The 27,991-nt window shown below is 34.8% G+C and overlaps 1 protein-coding gene and 1 long non-coding RNA gene across 3 annotated transcripts in view; one reads left to right on the top strand and one right to left on the bottom strand.

Moving 5' to 3' along the window:
- The window catches only part of LOC145269339 (uncharacterized), a 170,450-nt gene that overhangs the window by 88,478 nt on the left and 53,981 nt on the right, over positions 1 to 27,991 (top strand). The window lies entirely within an intron of this gene.
- Positions 13,082 to 27,591, bottom strand: LOC145269342 (uncharacterized). Its single transcript, XR_013864993.1, has 2 exons — positions 27,197 to 27,591; positions 13,082 to 15,097 (listed from the first exon to the last, which is right to left on the bottom strand). It is a non-coding gene; the product is annotated as an uncharacterized LOC145269342 (long non-coding RNA).

Below are 27,991 nucleotides of genomic sequence, written 5' to 3' on the forward strand. Positions count from 1 at the left end.
TTTGTCCACGTTTTCGGTCAATCCCTTGCCACTGGTGTGTACCATGGCTTATTGCGGCTACCTGTGGTGATTCCTGTAACTGGTGGAGCTGGTTGACATAAACTGCTGAAGCCTCGTGTGAACGGGCTAATCTAGCAGCTTCCTCGATTCTGTAACTCTTTGATTTGTTTAACAGTTCCATTTGCAGTTCGGGTGTTAGTGTGCTGGCAATTAGTAACTCGACGAGACGTTCGTTTAATTCGTCGGCACTGAAATCACATTTCTTTGCCAACAGTCGACATCTGTTGATGAAGATGTATGTTGTTTCATTTGGTTTCTGCTGGTATTTTCCGAGTTCCAGTCTACAAACGCGGTGATTTGTTGCCGATTCTAGTTGCTCCAAAAATGCAGCAAATATTATTTGTGGCTCCTTGCGATCATCATCTGACATCGACCAACTATTATTATACCGCCGTAAACCTTCTTCACCAGTCGCGAGAAATATTAGAGGGACTTTATCCTCGTGCTTCGTCACTTTGACGGTGAAGTAAAGTTCCATTCATTGTCAAAATAGTTTGAATGATTCGGCAATACATGTTGGTTGAGCCCCAATCAAAACTAGGGACTTATAATGAAATTGTGGCCATTACAGTAAGAAAGTGTGAAGAAAAAAAGTACAGACAATTTGTGTGGCGTCGGAGGTTAGGAAAAAAAATTTGTTCAGCGTGCGAGAGATTAAAAAAAATGTTTTTTTTTTTTTTTTTTTTAAATGTCTGTGACGTTATAAGATTGTGTGTTGTATGATAATGTGTCATTATCGAGGATAAGGCATAACGACAGATCAGCTTCTATAAAAATGGCGTCTTTATTTACATCTGACAAACATGAGTACACCGGTAAGGGGACGTAACTCCAGCCGGTGAAAACTCTTGTTCAGTCCCTCATGCAACATCTTCCCTTTTCTCAATAATAAAAACAAAAGATAAAGATAAACAAAACAAAACAAAAAAAAAACACAACAAAAAGTCTGATAAGAATTAAAACAGTCTACAAATCACAGTGATCTAGGCATTCCTTGGGCTGACTACCCTCCTACCTAACAGGGATTATTCTGCCCTTTCACTTATGTTGTGAAATCATTGAATCTCACAGGATCTTTTATTATTCTTCCTGACCGTGTTGTCCGCAACCTTTCCAGACTTGGTTTTGTTGGGGATGGGGTCGGGTTGAGGTTTTCTCTTATTTCACCTTCATATTGAGGTGGTTCTGAGTTACATATCTCTTCTGTACTCTGCCCTGTATTCTTGAGTAACTCGCTCTGCACTTCATATGGCTGGTGTATTCCTGATGTGAGTGGGGGTGTCTCTGCAGTTTTCTTCAAATCTACTCTAATCCGTCGATATAAGTCCCCATCCACTTTTACATGGTATGATCGCTCATCCAGTCTCCTCCATACAACAGCTTTCCTCCACTCTTTTTGACCATTTATGTGTGGTTTCATCCGTACTACATCTCCAGGATACAATGGTTTAAATGGTTTTACTTTGTGGTTGAAAGAATGTTCTTGCCTCCTGCGGTCTTGCTTCACTGATTTTCTCAGATTTTTGGGCAATTCTGGCTTGAGTAAATCCTCCCTAGTTGGGAGAAGTGTTTTTGTTCTCCTTGACATCAGCTTCTGAGCTGGTGATAAGAGACCTTTGGCTGGCGTATTCCTGTGATCCAACATTGCTAGGTATGGATCAGCCTTATCGTCCATCACTTTCCGGAAAAGGTTCTTTGCCATCTTTACCGCAGATTCCACTTTGCCATTTGCCTTGCTATTGTATGGACTGACAGGTGTATGTGTAAAACACCACTTTTTTGCAAAGGTAGAAAATTCCTGGCTACTAAACTGAGGCCCATTATCAGTTACGACCTGATCTGGTATTCCATGTCGTGCAAAATGGTGTTTAAGTTTAGTTATCACTGTCTTTGCTTGTGTATTGAGAAGATGATCGATTTCCCAGAAGTTGCTCATATAATCAACTGTGCACAGATAGTTTCTATCTGCAAACTTAAAGAGATCTACTCCCACTTTCACCCAGGGTCTGTCAGGAACTTCATGGACCATTAATGGTTCTGCCGGGTTGGCCACTTCATATTTTCTACATGTGGGGCACTTTGACACATATTCTTTGATGTCACTGTTCATATTTGGCCAATACAAGCATTCTCTTGCTCTTCTGCAACATCCTTCTACTCCCAGGTGTGTGGAATGCAGCTTTTCTTTCAACACCGCCCGCTGTGTCAGTGGAACCACTACCCGGTTTCCTCTGAAAATTAAACCATCTTGCACCTCTGGGTCAAGATGTATTTTTTATTCTGGCCATCCTTCCAGAATTACTTGCTGTAACTACTGCATGCTTCTCTCTTCCTTCATGGCTGAGCGCAGTTCAAGCAGCCTTCTCTCTGTTACAGAAATATATTCTGCTTCCTTGACATCATCTTCATCGTCCATATCTTCACTGCTCAATGCATAAATGTATGCTCTTGATAGCGTGTCTGCAAAGAACATTTTCTTACCTGGATGGTACAGAACTGTAGCATCGTAGGCCTGTAGTCGCATCAGCATGTTTTGAAGTCGTTTTGGGCATTTCACCAATTCTTTTTTCATAATCGCCTCTAGTGGCTTATGATCGGTTAGCACTGTTATCTGTCGACCAAACGTATATTGACGAAACCGTTCACATGCGTAGACTACTGCTAGTAGTTCCTTTTCAATCTGTGCATACCGAGTTTCTGTGTCGGTCAGTGCACGGCTGGTATAGGCTAGGGGTTGACTTTCTTGTAGTAGTGCAGCCCCCATGCCCTTCTCACTTGCATCGCATTGGATGACCAAAGATTTGTTGGGGTCATAGTATCTCAACACTGGTGCCTCACTCACTAACCCTTTAATTTTCCCAAAAGCCTTTTCATGGATTTGGGACCATGTCTATGGCACATCTGCCTTCACTAAATTTCGAATTGGGGCCATCACATCAGATATGTGTGGTAAAAATTTTGCCAGGTAATTCACGAATCCAACCAATCGTTGCACTCCTTTCACATCTGTTGGACACGGCATCTCTTTTATGGCTCTTACCTTCCCAGGATCAGGAAGTAAACCATCACTGGTTATTATGTGTCCCAGGAAAGATATAGACGTTTGTCGTAAGTTCAATTTTCTAGCATTCAATCGCATCCCGCGATCACGACATCTCTGCAACAGTTTCCTGAGTTTACGGTCATGATCAATTGTTGCTTCTTCCATCGTTTTACCCTTCCCAATCACCAGAAGATCATCCGCTTTGTTAACTACCCCCTCCAAATCGGACACATTGTTAAAAAGGGTCTTATGAAATATCTCTGGAGCTGGAGAAATACCGAAAGGTAAAACCTTCCACTGGAACCTACCGTATGGTGTAGCAAATGTTGTTAAGCGACTGCTGACTTCGTCTAATTTTACATGCCAGAATCCATCTCGTAGATCCAGGGTAGAAAATACCTTGCTATCAGCCAGTTCTGGTAGTAAATCGTCCAGTGTAGGTAACTGAAAATGTTCCCTCTTCAGAGCCTTATTCAGTGGTCTTGGGTCTATACATATCCGCAGGCTTCCATTTTTCTTAGTTACCAGTGCTAACGCACTTACCCATGGTGTTGGGTCGCTCACTGGTTCAATAACATTCTTCCTAACCAGTTTTTCCAACTCGACTTTTAGCTTGTCTTTAAGTGCCACTGGTATTCTCCGTGTTGCTGCAACATTTGGTGTTACTCCTGGATCCACCTGCAAATGTACCTCTCCTGGTAATTGACCCAACTCTTCCTTGAATACATCTCTGAAGTCATTGATAATGCTGTCCAAGTACTGGGTGCTGGATTCATTCATTTGGGAAACTTTGGCGACCATTTTGAATTTGTCGTTATTGATTGTGACGAGTTCCATTTTCTGGACTGCATTTGTTCCCAGTAAGGGATGGAAATCCTCTTTCACAATGACAAACTTAACTGCATATTTCTGTCCAGTTTTGGGGTTTATCATTTTAACTCGACACTCTCCTAACGGCTTCACTTCTGCTCCATTCCACATGACAAGGGTCTTATTTGAATGTTCCAGTATTTTTCCAATCACGTGTTTCACATTCAATATGTTCACGGACGCTCCACTATCGAGCTGAAAAGCAATTGGGTTTCCTTTCACCATCATTTGCGCCTTTATCACCTCTTGGCTCACAGCATTCACCTTTTCCTTAATCGTTATGTTGTCTACCTGTCCATAGTCTGGACTACTACTGTCGTTTTCCTGGTCCTCATATTGGGTTTTGACAGCCTGCACCTTCTTTTTCCTTGCATTTCGAGGCAAAGTGTTTTTTTCCCATTACATTGATAATAGGTCTTGCCAAATGCAGGACATAACTCTTTTCTCGGTCCATGCCGCAGTGCACACGCCCAGCAATCTCTGTCAGTTTGTGCCGATGTCTTTCTCCTCGGTTTAAAATCAACCTTATTCACTCCTTCAGGCCTTAGGATTCTGGACTGGACGGTGGCATTTTCAGACAGCTTACAAATGTCAATACATTTTTGTAAGTCTAACTGTCTTATTTTCAATAATTCAGCTTGTGTCTGGGGGTTGTGTATTCCCAGCACTTCCTGATCTCTGAGTACTGATGAAACGTAATTGTCACAAAAATTGCACGTTTTTACTAACGTCCAAAGTGCCGTAATAAAGGATTCCACAGTCTCTGATCCTCCTTGCTTTCTAGAATGAAATACGTAACGCTTGTAGGTCTCATTCGTTTCCCCTATAGCGTATTTATCGAATGCCTGAATAATTTCGGTGGGTGTTCTTTCATCCTCAGGTGTTAGAAATTGAAATCCGTAGTAAACTTTCAATGCGTCATCTCCCAACGTGTGAAGCAAAAGTGCCGTTTGATATTATAATGACTGTCTCGTCAAACACGTAATAATGGCGTAGTTATGCCATTTCAGTTTAAACAACTTCCAGTTCGACGATAAATTATCTTCCATACATAAGGGCGCTGGTGGTCTTATGCCAGCCACTGGTCTGTTTGTTTCTTCCATGCTTCCTTCCGACATTTTTTTTTTCCACGTGACGTACGTACGAATTACAATTTTAAACAAGAACAATAAAGTTACTTATCTGTTTCTGCAAATAACTTTCCGCTTCTTATCCTTTTGTACATCTTACTTAGACATATCTTTATCCCACTCGCGGCCACCATGTGTCATTATCGAGGATGTCAAAGATTGAATAAGACATAACGACAGATCAGCTTCTATAAAAATGGCGTCTTTATTTACATCTGACAAACATGAGTACACTGGTAAAGGGGGCGTAACTCCAGCCGGTGAAAACTCTTGTTCAGTCCCTCATGCAACAGATAATACCTAGGCACCGGCAAAAATGGCCGCAAAATCAAGTTGTTGTTGTTTTTTAAAACTAAATTACATTTATTAAAATCCATTATTTCTGAGTAACTTTTGTTTTTCCAGAAAGATAAAACCCTGAATTTTATCATATAGAAAACAGAATAATGTAAAACTTTTTCTACTATTTTTAATTAAATTTTAAATGTTAAATTTTCCCAAAAAGTTAACAATTGACATTTTTTGTCTTGCACAAAAAACGTACTTAAATATTTAAAAAAAAAGGGGTTTTGAAATTATTTATTTATTTATTTATTTATTTATTTATTGTTTAACTAAGATTTAGGATGATTTTCTAAGAGAATATGCAAAAATATTATAATATAAGTACCTGAATTTCAAATAATTCCACTTATTCATATAGGTAACCAGATATTTCGGGCCGACGTAGAGTTCAGATCGACTCTGTTTACGTTTTCTTTTGATAAGAAGAAAACTATGGAAGACCAAAGAGGCCAAAAAAACTTATTTTTCAGTGACGAAAATTTCAATGTATTATTAAGCTGAGGCTGGCCAGTACCAGATGGGTGACCATTTGTATGAGTTTGGTTTTTAATGTGTATGTGTGTGGGGGCCAGCCTCCCCAAAATGGGGGGGGGGGGCAATTTAAAGCAGAATAAAAAAAAATTATTTCAGCGCGTTTGGTCCACCGTAGTCGAAAGGCGGCAAACGTTTTCAAACGAGATCGAAAAAAATGATGCTATTTTTAACACAAAGGGCACAATATTTATCAATTTTTTTTTTTTGTATCGATTATTCAAAGCATACTCTGTTTAATAATGGTCATGCATTATTCGGCTCGCTAAAAAAAAATTGTTAATTTATTTATCAAAAATTTTAAAATGGCTTTTTTCGTATAAATATTAAAAAAATTTTTTTTTTGTTTTGCTTAACATAAATTAATTATTTTACTTAACATATTCACCGAATTTCACACTTCAAAACTCAAAAGCGGGATAATTAAACACAGTCGAAGTTCTGATATTCAGACGTCAAAATAAGGTATGCAAACAATTTTTTTTTTTTTTAATCTATAATTCTGTCCCTTACAACAACACAATATGTTTTGTTCAGTTTCAGATGATTATTTTAAGCATATTTGTTCCCACTTTAAAACAAGGGGGTTGTAAGCAAAAAATATATATATATATAAATATCGTTTATGAAAAATAAGTACACTGTTATAAAGTTCATTCTTCTAATAATCGCTGAAAATTTCGTATTGATCGGATAATTACCTGATTTTTGGTAGATTTTTAAAAAGACGGTCCGTCAAAAAGTACTGACCTGCCCCCCCCCCCCCCGTTTTGGCGGTGCCTAATAATACCGCTTGCCACCATGTCATGCTGTGTTGTGCATGGATGTGTAAGAATAAGATTGGAACACGTGTGTTTGGTTGGTAAGAAGGGAACTTAATAAATGGTGCCCCGCTTTATTGATTAATTGCTATGCGCATGCGTGAGTGCATACAAAAGTTAGACCCTGAAACCAGAACGAAAGAGTCTATATAAAATTTACTGAAACGAAAGAGCAGAGCAGCGCTATCATTACAATTTGAAAGATGAAAATAAAGTTTACTTCCAGTTCATAGCATTGTGCTGTTCGTATTGTTTGTTTTTTCTTCTTTTCTTTTCACCATGTGATTCTATCGCATGCCATTTCATTTCATTTGTTTTTCTAGTTTTTTTTTTCTTTTTTTAGGTCGCTCGTATGTGTTTGAGACATTCATCTGTTCAGTGGGGCATTGCAAAGATAACCATCGCTGCCACCATAAAATAAGATCATTTTTATGGAAGGAAGGACAACAACGCATGAGATACAGTTACAGGAGTCGTGATATGAGCTCCATTTTTTAGTCTTCTGAAAACCCCGCCTAAACGGAAGTGGTTCTATATTTAGAACTCTGTTCCTTAGAGAGTTCGCTAAGGGGAGGTAACTGTTCCTACTATCACCCCGGTTTGAAATCTATAAAAAGGGCATTTTGCACCAAAACCACCCAGTGGAATTCAGCAGCATGCTGTAAGCAACAACACCGATTCCGTCCACAGGACGTTAAACTCGTGTGCATCTGATATTAAATCTTCACGTGGAAATGGACTTTTTACCTTTTCTTATTCTTTGCTGAAGTAAGCAATTGACTTTTATGTTGTTTAAGTATTTCTAAAAAGAACTGGTTATTTTTAACCAAGAACTTTAACGCTTTCTACTTCGTTACTTAAAGACCATCTTATGACCTCAGTCGCAGGAAGAAACTCTCAATTAAGAAGAAACTTTCTGGTCTTCTTTTTTCATTTATTTATGATTTTGAGAAAATAAATTTTGTATAAAATTTATTTTCTGCCTCGGCCACCTTTGTTTTGATTGTTCAATCTCATTTACCATATTATTATTATTTTATTTATTTATCTTTTTTGAGTTTGCAAGACTAACGTCGATACTTGTAGTTCTGCAACAAACGTTTGAACTTAACAGCCACATTACAGTTGGTCAGTAATTGAATTGATCAAGTATTTCATTTTTATAAAATGTATCAAAGAAAATGTTGAAGGTGCGTTTAAGTGATTTGAAACTTAAAGCATACTGATATTTTCTTGGACACATTTTCAATACTTATCACCATACTCTACCCCTAAGTATATAAGAAAGCAGTTAGTTGGTGACATAAGCATCAGCATTTTCTTTGATACATTTTTATAGAAATAAAACTATGAGGGGCCTTCAATAAATTTCCAGACATTTTTCGTATAGTATACACGTGAAAATCTAACACATTTTGAAGTAATCTCCTTTGGCTGCAATGCATACCGTTCAACCAGCTTATGGAAGACCCCATGGAAGTCATTGTGTGAGAGTGTCAATGACCCTCGTCACGGCCTCTTTCATCTCAATTGTCTAATAACAACTGCCTCTAAGTTTTTTCCAGCAGCTTAGAGAATAATCAAAAGTCACAGTCTGAAACATTCCTTATATTTCTGTTACATTTTTCCCAGATAGCATTTTTGAAATTTATCAGCTGTGACAATCGGGCTTTAGTGGGGTGCATTCTAATTTCTGTTAAAACTGTTCATTTGGGCTTGAAATCATAAAAATTGGCCAGTCCTCTCATAATATGAATAGCAATAAAATATTTAATTTTCAAGAGTTTATTACTATTTTAAATGCCTGTACAAAAAGTCTGGAAACTTCATGAACTTATATATGGTGGCACAATTAAAAGTAGCCCAGAACGTAGTAGAGAGGAGGGACATTCTTTTATTGTTTAAATTACTTGTAGTGTTATAAAAGAAGCTGGGAGTGCTCCTCTGTTGACATCTATGAATTTTGGGGCACGTTCACCAACGTTTGCATATATTGCCTGTAGACCTTCTCTGGGGATTCTCCTGATAGCGTTGGTAATGGTCTCCTTTAGTTGGTCTAGATTTGCATAAATTTTTTGTTTTAAAATCCCCCAAAGATGAAAATCACACGATGGCAAGTCTGGGGAATGTGGTGGTCATAACACTTTGCTAATTGTTCTTCCATAAACATGTCATGATCTTTGAGATGTGTGGCATGTAGCGTCATCTTGTTGGAAAAAGAATTGCATTTTGTCTTCTCTCAATTGGTTGTTAAGAGAAAGATTAGAGAGGCAGGACTACTATTATGTGGGCCAGTGGGCCACCCTGTATATAGACACCAGATATCCAACATTATTTTGAGTACATGAAATTTACTATGCATTTCTTTAGATTAGTATTGAATCTAAGCAAGAGAACCAAAAATTTACATGCAGCAAAATTAACAATATCTTATATACTTTGAATGTCTGGTATCCATAAATTAAATAATAAACACAAGTAGAAGTGCGGAAATCAATCATTTTATTTCAATGAAGTCGTCTGGTATATACAGATGCTGCATTCATATTGGCACAGTAGTTAGAGTACTTGGAAAAATTCAATTGTGAAATTCTCCTGGCGGCTGAAGGTTCAATCCTCAATCAGTGTAGGTTATAGCTGGAAAAGTCTTCTCAATTATTAAATCATTTCTTTCTGATAGGTTCATAAGAGTAGTAGTTGAGGGGCAAAAATCAGAAGCTCACAGTATTAATGCCGGTGTCCCTCAGGGATCCATCCTGGGCCCAACTCTTTTCCTGATCTACATTAATGATCTTCCAAATCATATCCTTACATCATTTGTAGACATTTATGCTGACGACACTACCATTTATGGTACCACATCTAAGACAGTAAACGAGCAAGTTCTCTCCAATTCTCTCTCCTCTGATCTTGAGCACGTAGTACAATGGGGAAAGGAGTGGCTGGTTACTTTTAATGCATCTAAAACCAAGCTTCTCTCTTTACATCATCAACATTCTAATCCACATTTGTCATCAATTGAAATGAATGGCTCTCGTCTTCAGGAGGCCTCAAGTTTTGACAAGCTTCTAGGCTTGACCATTACTCCTGATCTTAAATGGAACACGTATATCAAATCTGTTGCCAAGGCCGCTGGAAAAATGGTGGGATCTTTCTATCGATCCAGTAGATATCTCACTGCTGATGCTATTCTCTACCTATATAAGAGCCAGGTACGTCCAAGGATGGAATACTGTTGCCACATCTGGGCAGGAGCTGCTAGAAAGGACTTGTCCTGCCTTGATAGAGTTCAAAATAGACTTCGTAGCCTCGTAGGAGATGTCCTTTTCTCCTCCTTGCAACCTCTATCTCACAGAAGAGATGTTGCGAGTTTGTCTCTGATGTATCGTTATTTTCATGGAAAGTGTTCAACTGAGCTTCAATCTTTGGTCCCCCCTCGCCAAACTTTCACAAGAAACACTCGTCTAGCTGTAAACACTATCAATAATTTCCCCCACTCTTTATCTGTGGCTAAACCTAAACGTAGATTCCATGAACAAAGCTTCTTTCTTAGAACTGCACGCCTGTGGAATTGTCTTCCGTTTTCCTGCTTTCCGGCTGACTACAATATGGTTGTGTTCAAGTCTAAAGTAAATAAGTTCTTGATGAGCCGTTCCATATAAGTTATTAAATTTACCAAATTTTCATTACTAATGATTACTATATTGACCAATTTCTACTGTACACTCTTTAACCCTTATCCTTGAGTGGCCTCTGGGCCTTGATAATGTGGTGATGCCTTTGTAAAAAAAAAAAAAAAAAAAAAAAAAGGTTAAGGTACGGGCAAAATGAATGCCGATGCTCAAAATGTATAAACATTTTGCCCCCTCCCTTTACTTAAAAAAACAAAAAAAATCACCAAACATCAGGAAATTAACCAATTTTAATGAAATTTTCAATATTTATCAAATGATGATCGCGGAATATAATGAACTAATTATTTTTATATACATCCGAGTAGAAATGTATTATTTTGTTTAAACAAAAAATAACGTTAGACTTGAACACAATCATATTGTAGTCAGCCGGAAAGCAGGAAAACGGAAGTGCAGTTCTAAGAAAGAAGCTTTGTTCATGGAATTTACGTTTAGGTTTAGGCACAGATAAAGAGTGGGGGAATTATTGATAGTGTGTACAGCTAGACGAGTGTTTCTTGTGAAAGTTTGGTGAGGGGGGACCATAGACTGAAGCTCAGTTGAACACTTTCCATCAAAACAACAATACATCAGAGACAAACTCGCAACATCTCTTCTGTGAGATAGAGGTTGCAAGGAAGAGAAAAGGACATCTCCTACGAGGCTGCGAAGTCTATTTTGAACTCTATCAAGGCAGGACAAGTCCTTTCTAGCAGCTCTTGCCCAGATGTGGCAACAATATTCCATCCTTGGACGTATCTGGCTCTTATATAGATAGAGAATAGCATCAGCAGTGAGATATTTACCGGATCAATAGAAAGATCCCACCATTTTTCCAGCGGCCTTGGCAACAGATTTCATGTATGTGTTCCATTTAAGATCAGGAGTAAAGGTCAAGCCTAGAAGCTTGTCAAAACTTGAGGCCTCCTGAAGACGAGAGCCATTCATTTCAATTGATGCCAGATGTGGATCAGAATGTTGATGATGTAAAGAGAGAAGCTTGGTTTTAGATGTATTAAAAGTAACCAGCCACTCCTTTCCCCATTGTACTACGTGCTCAAGATCAGAGGAGAGAGAATTGGAGAGAACTTGGTCGTTTAGCTTATGCACGAGCGATTTTAGATAGTTAAGTCAATTGAGAAAAAAGCTGGCATGAAAATACGCCAACATTGAAATACCACTGTCAACCCTTCTCTTTTGCAAGATGAATAATCCTGGTTGAATACTTTGTCACATATGGTGTTTGCACAAACAAAATAGATTTGTGTCTGGCAAAAAGCCTCCACTGCTTAAAATTCATTACTTGACACTATCGCTGATAAAGACACCTCCCATATACATATCTGCAGACTGTTGGTGACAACATAAAAAGAAAAGAAAAAAAAAGACAGATTCACCTAATTGTGTCTCTCAAATACGTGTATGGGAGACGAGATTACAATATACAAGAATTGAATTCGGAATCATAGGTGACTGCTTCTCCAGGTGAAAGAACTGTCAGTCACAGATAAGGTGACACGTATTGAACTGTGGACTCTGAAGAGATTTAATTTCAGCTGCCTATGCAATTATCTTTCTACAGTGGTATTATATATCGGTTGCAGATGATGCGATATGTGTTTAACTGATAATGCAGAAAAGGTTTTCAGAACTCAGAAACCAGCATCAACGAAAGGGAAATCGCCACTTGTTCTTCTCTCTCAAAGGGTCAATATTAACAAAAAAGTGATATTTGGAACATTCCTGAATGTGCATCAATTCAATGGTGTAATTTAATGAACGGTTGTGAAGCTTGAACTTTCCAACAAGATGGTGTGACAAGAAACTCTGTTCATGTAAGACAACAGTGGTATAGACAACTGTCCGTCTTGAGTCAGCAAAGAAGAATGCCCCCCTCACCAGTTTATCTTAACACTCTTGATTATTCTTAATAGTCATTCCTAGAGATTGAATGCTGCTATACTCCTTGTGAAAATATTAAAGCGTTAAAGAAAAAATTGAACAAATGCTGAGATAAAATACACTTAGATGTTGTGCGTGCTGCTATAGATAATTTCCTTAATAGACTTTCAAATGTAGTGAAGGCTGGAGGGAAACATTTTGAATAATACTTATGCCATATTGTTCCTTCCGTATTTGTTAATCATTTTCTGTAATTGGGTTTTGTGAAAAAATTATATTGAAAGGAAAAGCAAGTATAATTGAAAACTTTCCAGAAAAATAAAGTAGACGGTTTAATAAAAAAAAAGATGGTGTTAGCTATAAAATCACAACACTATAGCCCAATGTTTTTTAAATAGTTTTCATTTGTTTGACATGCATAATGTAACTTGCTATTGTTTTTATTATTTTGGTACTTTTTATACAGAGAAGGTACCATGCAGATGCAGAAATAACGTTATTACTTAGAAACCCATTCTTAGTATTGCGAGAGGAGGATGTACTTTCACCCCTCAATTAAATAAACAAAAGATAACATAAAACTAGAATTTAACTTTAAAATATAAAAATACAACTTTGTCTGCATAAGCACCATTATTTCTTTTAAAAACATGCTTTTTGTAAATAAAAGTTTGAGATCAGCTTTAAAACTCATAATTTTCGAGATTGTAAATAAGAATTACATTTATTTATTCAACATTTGCGAGGACACAAAACTATGTCTAAATATACAAGTAAAAGATTATTTTTATGTTAAAAAATAAACATATTTTTAGTAAAAAACGTAAACATGCTTTATTAGTTTGTTCTAATGCAAAAGTTTTTGAACGATGTTGATGAGGAATGTTGGGCCGATATTTTCCCTTAGTACAAAGATTTCCTGCCTGTGATGCAGGGATTGTAGTGATATATCTATAATATGAATTAATCAGAGTTTTTGATTAGGAATAATTTCCGTACACATAGTGCATTTAAAAAATTTTTTAGTCGATTTGAAAATTTCCGCATGCCAAGAAATTATATTTTTTGGCAAGTTAACCTTTCTTTTAGGATGTTCTTGTCTGGATATTTCTCATAGAAAATTATGTCATTCAGCACATCGCTCAGAACATCTGATTTACGTCGCACAGGCTCAGAATTTCAAAGTGGAAAAACCTTCAATGACTATTTCATTGAAGCCACCAATCTTTTTAATCCATTTGAGAATAAGCCTTGGTTTTGTCTGACTAAAATTAAAATGTCTTTCTTCATCAAATAAAATTTTGCCATTCTTGAATATTTGGGTGAAGCATCCCTGTCTATAGCTTGAGAATAACAGACTTCTTCCCAGCGTGTAAACACATATGTGCAGTCAAAGTTGATTTGCCAGAAATGTAGATTCACATATTTTAGAGTAAAATTATTTGTCCCTATTTTACTTCAATTAGTTTTATGAGATCAAGGGAGCTAACTCCTCCTAGAGCTAACATTTGATTTAAAAGATCAAGGGAGCTAACTCCTCCTAGAACTAACACTTGATTCCATTATGATTTTAATTTATTTTTTAAGAATAGATGCTGTTCCCTTTATAGTTGTTATTTTTATTTTGTTACAGCTTCTAAGTATTTCTGAAGATTCTTTTTTTATTAGGCCAGTTGCTCCTATCACATCCAGTACAATGTTTTTAGATCCTTTTGTCTCTTTTTTTTCATTTTTCTTAAACTTTTTCTTCTAGGGGATGGGACATCCAACCAGATGTCTGACATTTACCCCTATTTTAGTGAGTCTCCAGTATAGAATGGTATGTGTGTAGTTAAAGCTGACTTGTCAGAAAATATAGATTCACATATTTTAAGACTGGAACTATTTGTCCCCAGTGTGTACACGCACATGTCGATTCAAATTTGATTTTCCTGCAAATGAAGAGTTGCAAATTTCACATAAAAATGGTTTTTCCCCAGTGTGTGTTCGAGTGTGACGAATCAAAACTGATTTCATAGAAAACGATCTACCACACGTTTCACATGAAAATGGTTTATGTCCAGTGTGTGTTTGATGATGACGCATCAAAATTGATTTTTGAGAAAATGATTTTCCACATGTCTCACAGGAAAATGGTTTTTCACCTGTGTGTGTCCGCAAATGTTTGATCAAAGTAGACTTTTCAGCAAAAGCAGATTCACATATTTTACATATAAATGATTTTTCCCCTGTGTGCACAAGCAAATGTCGAGTTAAATGTGATTTTGTAGAAAATGAAGATTCACAAATTTCACAGGAAAATGGCTTCTCGCCAGTGTGGGTGCGAAGGTGTCGAGTTAAATGTGCTTTTGTAGCAAATGCAGCTTCACATATTTGACATGAAAATGATTTTTCCCCCGTGTGCACGAGCAGATGTCGAGTTAAAAGTGATCTTGTAGAAAATGAAGATTCGCAGATTCCGCAGGAAAATGGTTTCTCGCCAGTGTGTGACCGTACATGAGTTGTCAAATTTGATCTGTCAGAAAATGAAGAATCGCACATTTCACATGAATATGGTTTTTCTCCAGTGTGTGTTCGCATATGAATAGTTAAGGATGTTTTTAATGAAAATGATGATTGACAAATATCACAAGAAAATACTTTTGCTTGATTTTGTATCGGCATGTATTCATTTAGTTGAAACATTTTGAATTTTTCTGTTTTCTCAGCCAAAAAGTAAATCTGTAAATAAATAAAAGATTAACACAATTGCAAAGAATTTCATTATTTGTTTCACTAAAAGATAACTCAAATATATAGTAGATATTTATGTTTTGTGGAAAACTAAATGTTTACTTGATTATCAAAAATTATTAAATAATGCATTATTCACGTAAATATTATAATTTGAACATTATTTTTTGTTAAAAATAAATTTTTGTATCTATATTTATTAAGAAACATTTACCTTATTTATCTTTGATAAGGTTATGTTAAATGTGAGTCATTAATGAATTGTTTCTTTTAACACAAATAAGATGAGAAGACAGAGTTTTAACATTAATTTAAAAGAGATAATGACAATTGTAAATTGTGCCTTGTATATATTCATTGATCTTTAAAAATTTTCTCAAAACCAAAAATCTACAAAGTGCAGTTTTTCTAATAATCTTTAATTTTGCATGTAGAAAATATTGACTATTTTGCTTCCAAAACTAAATCTTATTCTTTTAACTTAAATTCGTTTATAAAATGGAAATTGAAATTTTTTATAATTTTATTTCTTTTCCTGTGAAAAATATCGTCCCTCATGTTAGCCATGTGCAGCTGAAAAATATATAGAGTTATTTCATTAACAGATCATCTCTTGAGTTACCCAAATGTTGCCCTACTTTACAGGAAATTATATTTAATCATTTATTCTTATAAAATCCCTTCCACTAATAAATAAACGTTGTCATCTAGTTTTACTCGTAAACAATTTAACATGAAAAACTTGTAACGATCTCAAAAATGAAAGTGCACAAAAAATAAAACTGAATCAATTTCTGAAAATTTATAAAATGATGAATAAATGTTAAAAAAAAATATGAAACTTTTTTTTTCAATGAATGTCAAATATAAATTTTAGAAAATCTCTTTTCGGATAGCATTGAAAGATAAATTGCAACTTAAATTTATATACGTTATATTTGTAATTTAGAAGATTACTTACTTTTTTATGTTTACGGAAACATTATTCAGAACATTTCATCTTATCAATTATTGTTGATAATGGATGTATGTGCTTTTATAGATTTTTCCTTAAAGTTTTTGCTTTTTAAATAATCCCTCTTCTTCCTTTGTTTCTGACAGTACTATCCTGCAAAAATTTTAATGTAATTTAAAAATATCTTTTTGTCAAACTCTTAAGAAGATTTGTGAAAATAAAACTCACTCCCAACCACAGAATTTCATCTCAGTTATGCAATTATTAAGTTTTTTTTGTTTTTTTTTACATAGGCGTCACCATTTATCAAGGCCGATAGGCCACTCACAGATAAGGGTTAAAGAGTGTAGAGTAGTAAAAAGGACAACATAGTAATCGATAGTAATGGAAGTTCAGTAAATTTGTAAACTTAAGTGGAACGGCTTATCAGAAACTTGTTCACGTTGGACTTGAAGACAACCATATTATAGACAGATAGAAAGCAGGAAAACGGAAGACAATTCCACAGGCGTGCAGACTGCAGTTGTTCTAAGAAAAAAGCTTTGATCATGGAATCTATGTTTAGGTTTAGGCACAGATAAAGAGTGGGGAAAATTATTGATAATGTTTTCAGCTAGTCGAGTGTTTCTTGTGAAAGTTTGGTGAGGGGGGACCATAGATTGAAGCTCAGTCGAACACTTTCCATGAAAATAATGATAAAACAGAGACAAACTCGCAACATCTCTTCTGTGAGATAGAGGTTGCAGCGAAGAGAAAAGGACATCTCCCACCAGGTCACAAAGTCTATTTTGAACCTTATCAAGGCAGGACAAGTCTTTTCTAGCAGCTCCTGCCCAGATGTGGCAACAGTATTCCATCCTTGGACGTATCTGGCTCTTATATAGATAGAGAATTGCATCAGCAGTGAGATATCTACAGGATCGATAGAAGGATTCGACCATTTTTCCAGCAGCCTTGGCAACAGATTTGATGTACGTATTCCATTTAAGATCAGGAGTAAAGGTCAAGCCCAGAAGCCTGTCAAAACTTGAGGCCTCCCCAAGACGAGAGCCATTCATTTTGATTGATGCCAGATGGGGATCAGAACGTTGATGATGTAAAGATAGAAGCTTGGTTTTAGATGCATTAAAAGTAACCAGCCACTCCTTTCCCCATTGTACAACGTGATCAAGATCAGAGAAGAGAGAATCGGAGAGAACTTGGTCGTTTACTGTCTTAGATGTGCTACCATAGATGGTAGTGTCATCAGCAAAAATGTCTACGAATGATGTAAGGATGTGATTTGGAAGATCATTAATGTAGATCAGGAAAAGAGTTGGGCCCAGGATAGACCCCTGAGGGACTCCAGCATTGAACCTATCAGAGAGAAATGATTTAATAATTGAGAAGACATTTCCAGCTATACCATAGCTGGAGATCTTCTGAAGTAAACCTTTATGCCATACCCTATCAAAGACCTTTGATATGTCAAGAGCAATTGCCCTAGAAAGATTGCCTCTGTCGAGAGATTCGCTAATCCTATGAGATATAACTGAAAAAAAAAGCTAAAAGTCTTTTCAAATCAGTTTGCACTCTGGAGACGAATGCGTGTTCGAGATAAGTGCATTTTAATTTTTATGTTTAATTTCTAATATTAATAACTACATTCTATTTCAGTACTTAATTTATATTTTTTATCTCCTGATTGTTTTATTTAATGATAGCGTTTTGTCGTCATAAATGTTTATTATATCTACCAAGTTGATCTTAAGGATAGCATACTCAACCATTTTATATTTCTTTCAGACCTTCCCCTCAAAGTTATTGCAATTACTAGGTGGCTTCAATAAATTTCTAGACCTTTTTTGCAAAGGCATTTAAAATTGTTGTTGACTCTTGGAAGTTCAGTATATTATTGCTACACATCTTACAAGATGAGTGACAAATTTTTAGTGATTTCCTATTCAAATGAACAGCTATAGAAGGAAATGGAATAAAATCTACGAAAGCCTGACTGTCACAGTTGGTGAATTTCAAAAATGCAATCTGGCCATGCAGATACTACAGAAGAAGGATATGAAATAAAGTTCTGTTTTAAACTTGGATAAAATGTCAGAGAAACGTACGGAACGCTTCAGATCGTTTTTGGACCATCTGGCATGAATCAAACATCAGTTTTTCAGTGCCATAAGAAAGTTAAGGAAGGTAATAATCTGTGAGAGATGATGAGAGGTGTGGGAGGAGTTAGAACAGAGGTTATAGGCCAAATAAAGAGATTCATGAATAATGACCATCGTGTGTCTATAAAGAAAATAGGTGCACAGTTTGATTCCATGTGGAAATTGTGCACAATTATTTATGAGGAACTGAAGATGATGAAAATTTGTGCAAAATTTATTCCAAGAATGCTCAGATCAAAAATAAATATGTTGTCATGACAGTAAGGCCGAGCTGATCAATGCAGATACCGGTTCTTGATGCTCTGGTGACCTGCAATAAAAGCAGGATCTACTGCTATGACCCAGAGACCAAGAGACAGAGTTCCCATGTTAACATTTTAAGGTCTTTAGGAAGAGATTCTGTTGGCAGAGACAAGCAATCTTCAAAGTGAGTCAGCGTTGTTTCCATCAGAACAATTGATCAGTCCACAACACCATCCTTGTCAAAGATTATTTGACCAAGAAAGTTACTCACCCTCCCTATTCTAGACCTTGTTCCCTGTTACTTTTGGTTATTACTTAAACTAAAGGAAACCCTTAGAGGCTGTCATTGAGACAATCGAGGAGATGAAAAAGGCTGTGACGAGGGTCATTGACATGCTCACACAATCATACAAGGACTTCCATGGGCCATTCCAGAACTTGTTGGAACTGTGCATTGTAGTTACAAGCGATTATTTCGAAGGAGACTAGAGTTTTGTGTGTGTACTATCAAATAAAGTGGGCAAACAAAAAAGTTTAGAAACTTATTAAAGACACCCTGTAAGTTAAGAGATATGATATTAAAATAATGTCTGGAAAAACAGAAGGAAGTATATTGAAATGATGTTTCTGAATCCTTATCATGTTTATCAAAGGTCTTTCTTAAGTTTTAACAATAACTAATTTTGTGTTTGGTCACTAAAAAGCTTTTAGTCAATTATAAGATGTTAGAGTTGCTGCAGATAAAACTATAGATCAAATAAAATGTTGTCTCATGCAAAAGTGTTTTACAATCTTGAATGTTCAGTATATACTTACAAATTTTTTAGAAAGAAAAAAAATCATATTTTGGCATTCTCAACATCTAAAGTGTAAACTCAATCATAGTTTGATGAAAACTTAATCTTCATGATATCTAGATGTTTCTGTGTAATGTAGGTACAGAACCAAATTTCTATTGAGAATGTCATGCAATGTCATAAAAGCATAAAAAAATTCTCAGCTTGCATGATGTTTAATCTTCTTAAGGAATTTCTTGCTTTTGTTAGACAGTTTCCTTGCGCTTTGCTGATTAGTAATTTGCTCTCAAAACTTATATGAAGAGAAGTGAAGATCCTCATTCAACAGTTTCTTCATAATCATCATTCTGATGTTCAATTACATCATCTTTGTTTGCATCGTTTATTGGAATCTTTCCACACATATATTGCATATTCCACAGATTTTCTTGTTCAGATAGTCAAAACACATGCTGCAATTATTTGTTCTAATCATGATTCTCAATGAATGTTGGAATTCTCCAGCTTACAATACACAACATTCAAGTGAAACTTAGATTTCTAATTTGTTTTTAATACAATGTGAATCTTCTGCATATCAGTACAATCAGGGATGAAGGAAGCAGGGAGGGAATTCCCAAATCTAGCAGCCTTAGAAAAGTATTATACTAGAAGACTTTCTGACATCTATGGACCTTTACAATGAAGTGGTGGAATGTTGCTGCTCATTTGTTGGGACTTGAAGTAAATGTACCAGACCACATGTGGCAGCAATACTCCATGCATGGATGAACTCTTGTTTTGTAGAAATTCAGGATACTCACAAATGTGAGTAATTTACTAACACGGTAAAGGGAGCCCTATGTTCTTGCAATGTCTTCAATTCATTTTTCCAGTTCATGTTGTCTGTGAATGTTAAGTTGAAGAGTGAGAATTTTATTAGTCATGGAAATCAGTCATTGAGAAGGATTTTATTATTGTTAAAGGAAAGAAGCTTAGTCTTAGTAGCATTAAATATTACCATTCATTTGTCCCCTCATTTTATATATATATATACAGTTCTGCGCAAAAGTATTTGACTCCTACCAAAATTGTCTTATTTCTTTGAATGGATACTTCAATAATCTTTAAAACCTTCTTTAACGACTAAGTTCGAATAAACTGTATAGTTTTCAACAAAAAAATGATAAAAAGTAATTAGTGCTTGATAATATAAATAAATTTATTTACAAAAATAAAAATATGGATGTTGCAAAAGTATTCGACCCCTTTTAATTAATACTTGGTTGAAGCTCATTTGACCTTGATTACTGCAAGTAAACATTTCCTATAACATCTAACGAGACTTTACATCTGTCCACTGGAATTTTAAGCCACTCTTCTTGACAGTACTCTTTTAATTCAATCAAATTAGATGGTTTTCTTTTATGTACCGCAATTTTTAAATCATGCCATAAGTGCTCAATCGGATTTAGGTCTGGAGACTGGGAAGGTCATTCTAGAACTTTCACCTTATTATTCTTTAACCATGCCTTAGTGCTCTTTGAAGTGTGTTTAGGATCGTTGTCCTGTTGAAAGGTATACCTCCTTCCATGCCCCAACTGGTTCGCAGACGGAACAAGATTTTCTTTCAGTATGGACTGATATTTTACTGAATCCATTCTTCCATCGATTATGGTTGATCTTCCAGTTCCATTTATACTGAAACAGCCCCACACCATGATTGATCCACCTCCATGCTTAACGGTTGGAAGGGTATTCTTCACATTATAAGCAGTATTTTCTTTTCGCCAAACATAGCGTTGCTGGTTGCGTCCAAATAGTTCCACTTTCGTTTCGTCTGACCAAATTATATTATTCCAGTAATCAATAGGCATTTCTAGGAACTTTTTTGCAAAATTTAATCGAGCCTTTTGATGAGCTTTGGAAAGTAAGGGCTTCGTTTTGGCAATACGTCCATGCAATCCGGCACGATTTAATGCCCTACGAATAGTTGACAAGTGTACATCTGAGCCAACATTCTTCAAATCGTTCTGCATGTATTTTAGGTTAGATTTAGAATCTATTGAAACTTGTCTTACAATTTTCCTAGCCCCACGTGTCGTAATTTTTCTTGGACGACCTGATCTTGGAAGACTTGATACAATCCCTTTTACTTTCCATTTTTTGATAATGGACATAATAGTCGACCGTGGTATAGAAAAACGTTTGGAAATTTTTTTATAACCTTCTCCAGACTGGTAGGCACAGATTACTTTCTTTTTAATGTCTTCAGAGTACTCTTTGATCTTTGTCATAGTTGCAGATTTGTTGACGTTGAAAAAGAATTTGTTTTTACTTGAAACAATTATTCAATCATTCAATATGGCATTGAAGTTCAATTTGAACTGATTTTAGATTCAGTAGAGTCATGAATATTATTTATAGGAAATAAATACAAGGTCAGACTAAAATAATAAACTTAATGACGCTTTTATTAAAACTATTTATTAAAGGGGTCGAATAGTTTTGCAACATCCATATTTATATTTTTTGTAAATAAATTGATATATATTATTAATCCCGAATTACTTTTCCTAATTTATTGTTGAAAAATATACAATTTATTCATAATTAGCCATTAAAAGGCGTTATGAAGATTTTTGAAGTATAGATTCAACGAAACAAGAAAATTTAGACAAGGGTCGAATATTTTTGCTCACAACATTATATATATATATATATATATATATATATATATATATATATATATATATATATATATATAAGAGTATTTCCCTCGTGTCTATTATGGAGTGTTGTTTCATTGGCAAATATATACATCTCAAACACAATTTAATCAGTAGAGTGTTTATGAATATCAGGAATAATAACGGTCCAAGGATCGATCCTTGAAACACTCCCACATTAATGTCTTAATAAAAATCATTATTAAATTTATCCCTTATACTCTTAGAGGTCCTTGAAAACAAAATCTCACAAGGCAAAGTCCTATTGTAGGAAATGGTTTTAAAGACTTTTAGTTTAAAAACTGTATTGCTAGAATCACTTGTAAATTTATGTTTTCAGTCTCTGCTAACATTATTAAATATTCTCCAGAATATTTGTGTCTCATTGTGATGTTTCCAACAGCATTCACTGTAATTTTCACGGTCCAAGTCTGTGATCCAGACTGACACAAAAATCGTTTTTTGCAAGAGTTAGGTACAAAAGTAGGGTAAGGCAAGAAATGCAACAATGAGGGAAATGTCACGAGAATGTGTGATGTTGTTTTTTATCTTTATCTCTATCCATAGCAGCTGTATCATATGCTTGTACTGATGAAGGATCTTCATATGTTTATGGTCAGGGTGATATAGATGTCAGCTGATGATGGGTGCCAAGGTAAAAATATGTCAAACAGTTCTATGGAGCATGTGCTATTCCATGACTTGGCTGTTGATATTTTATCAGAGAAGAATGCAAAGAGTTTGCAATACATTACCAAATTTGTAATCCAGACGGACAAAAAAAATCTTTTTCTGCAAGATAGGTAAAGCACATAATGCAAGCAGAATATTTGACTGTGATATGATGCTGTGCTTGATCTTTATCTGTATTCTTATTAACTATATTATATTATTTTACCGATGAAAGATCTCCAGCAATATTTATGGTCACTATCAGTAATAACACTATTAATGGTTGTGCTATTTTCTGTTAGAACTCTCCTATGACTGTAAACATTTGACAGGGTGATCGAATGCATACATATGGTCAATTCATTGTGTGCCAAGAAATATGATGCCAAAATAAAAATATTAAATTACATCTAATGTTAAAACTAAGACTTACAGTATTCTTTCCATTCTATGGTGGAACCTTTAAATGCATGGATGTGTGAATGAGTGTGAACTTGAATATTCTTTTTATAGGCAGCCATATTGCTGATAGTCTAACAAGTGTTAGCAGTAATTTCAATATGTTTTACTCATTGATGTTTAAAATATCCTGCTCAAGTTCAATGTCACACATGCTTTTTTTGCTGTGCTAAATCTGGCTTTGTTCCTTTTCCTTATTCTGCTTGTAGAGAGGTCAGCAAATGATGTCATATGATTTATCATGTAATTTTGTCTGCATTGGTTTGACATCTTGATAAGTATTCTGGCATGTTGAGGAGCATGTAATCAAGCAAAGTAATGATGAAAGATGGTAGAGTTTGTATAACTTTGACTAATACTTCACTAGCTAATATCAACACAATATTGATAAACGTGACAACATCATTAAAAATGTATTAATGGAGTTGATGTATTGCTTGCCAATTTGTCTGGGTGTTTTACTATTTTTTGTGAGTCAATTTCTGTATAAATAATGTTTGTATAATGTTGAAAACAACTAGTCTTACAATTTTTTAAAGACACAAAGATAATATGGAATATGGTAATGTTAAAAAAGATCGCAAATAGAAGAGTTTAATGCGTAAATAATAACAGAAGGATTGCACATTTTTTTTTTTTACACAGTGGTCACCATTATCAAGGCCCGGAAGCCACTCAGGGATAAGGGTTATTGCAAGTACATTACGCTAGTGTGGAGATTTGATGAAGTGTTTACTTAAGGGGGCGGTTCATTAGGAATTTGTTAACGTTGGACATGAACACATCCAAGTTGTAGTCAGGTGGGAAGAAGGCAGATGGAACAGAGTTCCACAGGCGTGCAGTTCTAAGAAAGAAGCTTTGTTCATGGAATCCATGTTTTGTTTTAGGCACAGATAAAGAGTGGGGGAAATTTTTCACAGTGGATTCGGCCAGACGGGTGTTTTTTGTGAAAGATTGGCGAGGGGGGACCAGAGATTGGAGTTCAGACGAGCACCTGCCATGAAAATAACGATAAAACAAGGATAGGCTCGCAACGTCTCTTCTGTGGGAGAGAGGTTGCAGGGTAGAGAAAAGGGCATCCCCCACTAAGCCACGAAGTCTATTTTGTACTCTGTCAAGGCAGGATAGGCTGTTTTTAGCAGCTCCTGCCCAGATATGGCAGCAGTATTCCATCCTTTGACGTATTTGGCTTTTATATAGATAGAGAATTGCATCAGTAGTGAGATATCTTCTGGAGCGGTAGAAGGATCCTAGCATCTTTCCAGCGACCTTGGCAACAGACTTGATGTACGTGTTCCATTTCAGATCAGTAGTAAAGGTCAAACCCAGAAGCTTGTCAAAACACGGGGCCTCTCTCAGATGAGAGCCATCCATCCTAATTAATGCCAGATGGGGATCAGAGCGTTGATGATGTAAGGATAGAAGTTTGGTTCAACCACTTAGTTTAAACAAAGTGAACCTGGATTGCTATGACACATGCCACCATACGGATGTGGATGCAGAAATGTGATACCGATTCATTTTCTCAATTCTACAAAAATATCTATATTCTATCGTTTGTGGAACGATTGAAACAAACTTGTTCCAGGGTTATCCTTTTTTATGTTTCTTAAAAAACATAAAGTCTACAAATTATATCAAAACAAAGAATAATAATAATTTGTCTGCATTAAATGCAACAATAAAAAAGTGTATATAACTTTTAACAGCATAAAATTATTAAAAATAAATTAAGTTAATCTAAGGAAAAGCTTGGGTTTGTGATGCTTAAAATTGATTATCGTTCTGGTGCTTGTCGTGCACTTACTGATCTGCGCTATTTTTTAAATCATATTTCCAAGTTTAATTAAACTTTTATGATATGTTTTTTTATTCAATTGTAAGGTTAAAGTATAGAATAGGTACAAAACACCCTCCCCTTCCCATGTTAAGAATGGCTTTTAAAATAATAACGTTATTATTTCAGCACGGGTCAATAAGTGCACGTAGCGTAGTTTTTAATCACCATATTTATGAACGAGGTTTAGGTAGCACGTTTTGTTTGGGTGTAAAGATCTATTCCATCTTTCAATATTTATCATAGTGTGTTGAGAGACTTGTAGTCATGACATAGCTGAAATGTCTTCATGGTGCTTTTCTTTTTTTAAATATACTAATCAGTATTATTAAGTGAAATCCCGTGACAAAGGGGAGATAACTTGAAAATTGTGTCATATTTTCATCAAGTTATTTAATGTTCGCATTTTATTATTGATTTTATGTTTGCATTTTAAATATATATACCATTTACTATATATGTAATATATATATCGTTTATTATTCTAAAAAAAATAAATAAAAATAAAAAATGCAACGAGTTTACGTTTAAAGTATTCAGAAAGCATCTATTGCTTTTCGAATTAATATTTTCAATTAATGTTTTGGAAAATCTGACCTGTTTACAAATCTTTAATAAAAAATACATTTCAAATTTTCCCAATATCCCCCCCCCCGGTCCTTACTGATTCTGAATTTACAAAAAAAAAATGTGTTCGTTTGTTTTAACCCAGAAAATTTCAAGATAAAAATAACAATTTCTGTAGAATATAATATGAAAATCAATAACCGGAAAGTAATCAAATTAAAAATATCAAATTAAAAATATCAAATTAAAAATATCTAAATAATCGATCTTTCTAAATCGGTTTTAAAAAGTTTTAAAAAGTAAAAATAAAAATAAAAATAAAAATAAAACGATAATTTCGTTTGTAAAAAAGAAAATCATTATCGTAAAAACAAAGCAATTCTCATCAATTATTTATTCTTGGTTAAATTAATAATAAAAAAAAAATCAATGCATTCCAGAAAACAATGAACTATAGCTGACGTGTACGAGGCACCCACATGTTATTTTATTTCGCATTAAATTTTAAAAAAACAAAAAAAAACGACTATAATATATGAATAAAATAAAGGGTTATCTTTCAGATGCAAGGTTCCTTGTTTACTTGCGGTTGTAACGATGTAAGATTTCGTTGTACGGAAGACCAAATCGGCCATACTTTAAATATTTAAATTCATTTATTGAATTTAAATATTTAAATTGATATACTGTTTAAATGATAATATACGTCTACGATGTTTTTATTGGCGCTTTTCTTCGTATTTTTTAATAACATTTTTTTGCACCATTTACAAGTTTTTTTTTACAAATATTTTTTTTAGAAGTATGTGCGACCTGGCACAAGGATAATAACTGATGGTTGGCGTGCATATAGTACCCTGCCCAGCCATGATGTGGTAAATCACACCTATAATTTTACAGATCCGAATGACCCCACCAATCACCATTCACACAAATCGCATTGAGGGTAGCTGGAGTATCTGCAAAGCCAAATTCAGAGCGATGCGAGGAACTAGTCGTGCAAATTTCAACAGTCATCTGCAGGAATTTCTTTGGCGGCGGCGAATAAAGGAAAATTATTTTAGTAACATTCTATATTGGATACGTTTTTTTTTATGAAGTTTAAGTAAAAAAAGTTCACTTTTTTATTATTAAAAATACATTTCATGAAAACACTCATTATAAAATGTTCACGTTGTTTAATTAAAAGTTCTCAATTTTAATCTAATAGTTTTATAATTTTGTTATTTTGTTACAAATTTCTAATAAAGATTATTTTAATTTAAACGGTAATTTGGTTTTCATTATAAACTCCGTCATGTTAAAGGCTTGAAAATCACTTTAAATCAATTTTAATATTAAAAAAGAAATCAACAGGAAAAAAATCTCGTGTGAAAACATTACGAGATACTTTTTCCGTATAATTAATAAATGTATCTTTATTTTACTATTACAGTATTAAAAAAATTATTTGTAAAAAGAACTTGTAAATGGTGCAAAAAAATGTTATTAAAAATACGAAGAAAAGCGCCAATAAAAACATCATAGACATTTTGGCCGATTTGGTCTTCCGTACAACGGAATCTTACATCGTTAAAACCGCAAGTAAACAATGAACCTTGCATCTGAAAGATAACAAAATAAAGAGTTGAAAAAAATAACATATTAATAAACTAAGGAGTTAAAAAATGATTTGGCAAATTATACTTACATTTTTATGACGTAATTTTGTGGTTAAATTGTTTCATAGAAAAAAGGAAAAAATTACATTAAATAAACAAAAGATTATGCAATTAAATTACTTTTTTTTTTTTAATTCTTTAGTTTTACTATCTGTAGTATTTCGAGCAGATCTTACGATAGTGACGTAACAGGAAATGTTGGGGTTGGAGAAGGTGTCATGGCGAACAACGGTTACAATCGTTATTTCCCACAATGCACTCTTCACTTCCTCCGATTTATGCGAATAAGAGTATTTACTTATTTCAACATTTATAGAGACTTTTTCATTTTTTAGATTAGTTAATGTAACAGCAGATACTTTAAGGTGAAAATTGAGGTTCAATTGTCTCATCGACAATAACTTGATTTTAATAGTTGTTTAATGGTTCGCATCCATATTTACGCGTAGGTTTTTTTAATTATATATTTATTTATTTATTTATTTATTTACTTACTTACTCTTATTTACGCGTAGGTTTTTATTATTTATTTATTTATTTCAGCCTGGACGCATAGAGTTGGAGGAGGGTATGTTTTTATAACTTCTAAGTTAAAATTAGGGTAAAACTATACAAACACCGTGACAGCGAATTAACCCTAACCCTAACCCCTAACCCTAACCCCAACCCTAACCCTAACCCTAACCCCAACCCTAACCCTAACCCTAACCCTAAACCCTAACCCTAACCCTAACGCTGTCACGGTGTTTGTATAATAATACCAAAATTAGATGCAAATTTTAATCTTATTTAAATCAGTTTTAAAATCAGATTTAGCCAGTCAT

The sequence above is a fragment of the Euprymna scolopes genome, chromosome 45, assembly GCF_053919585.1.
Source record: "Euprymna scolopes isolate OS-2025 chromosome 45, ASM5391958v1, whole genome shotgun sequence".
In the NCBI taxonomy this organism is placed as follows: Eukaryota; Metazoa; Mollusca; class Cephalopoda; order Sepiida; family Sepiolidae; genus Euprymna; species Euprymna scolopes.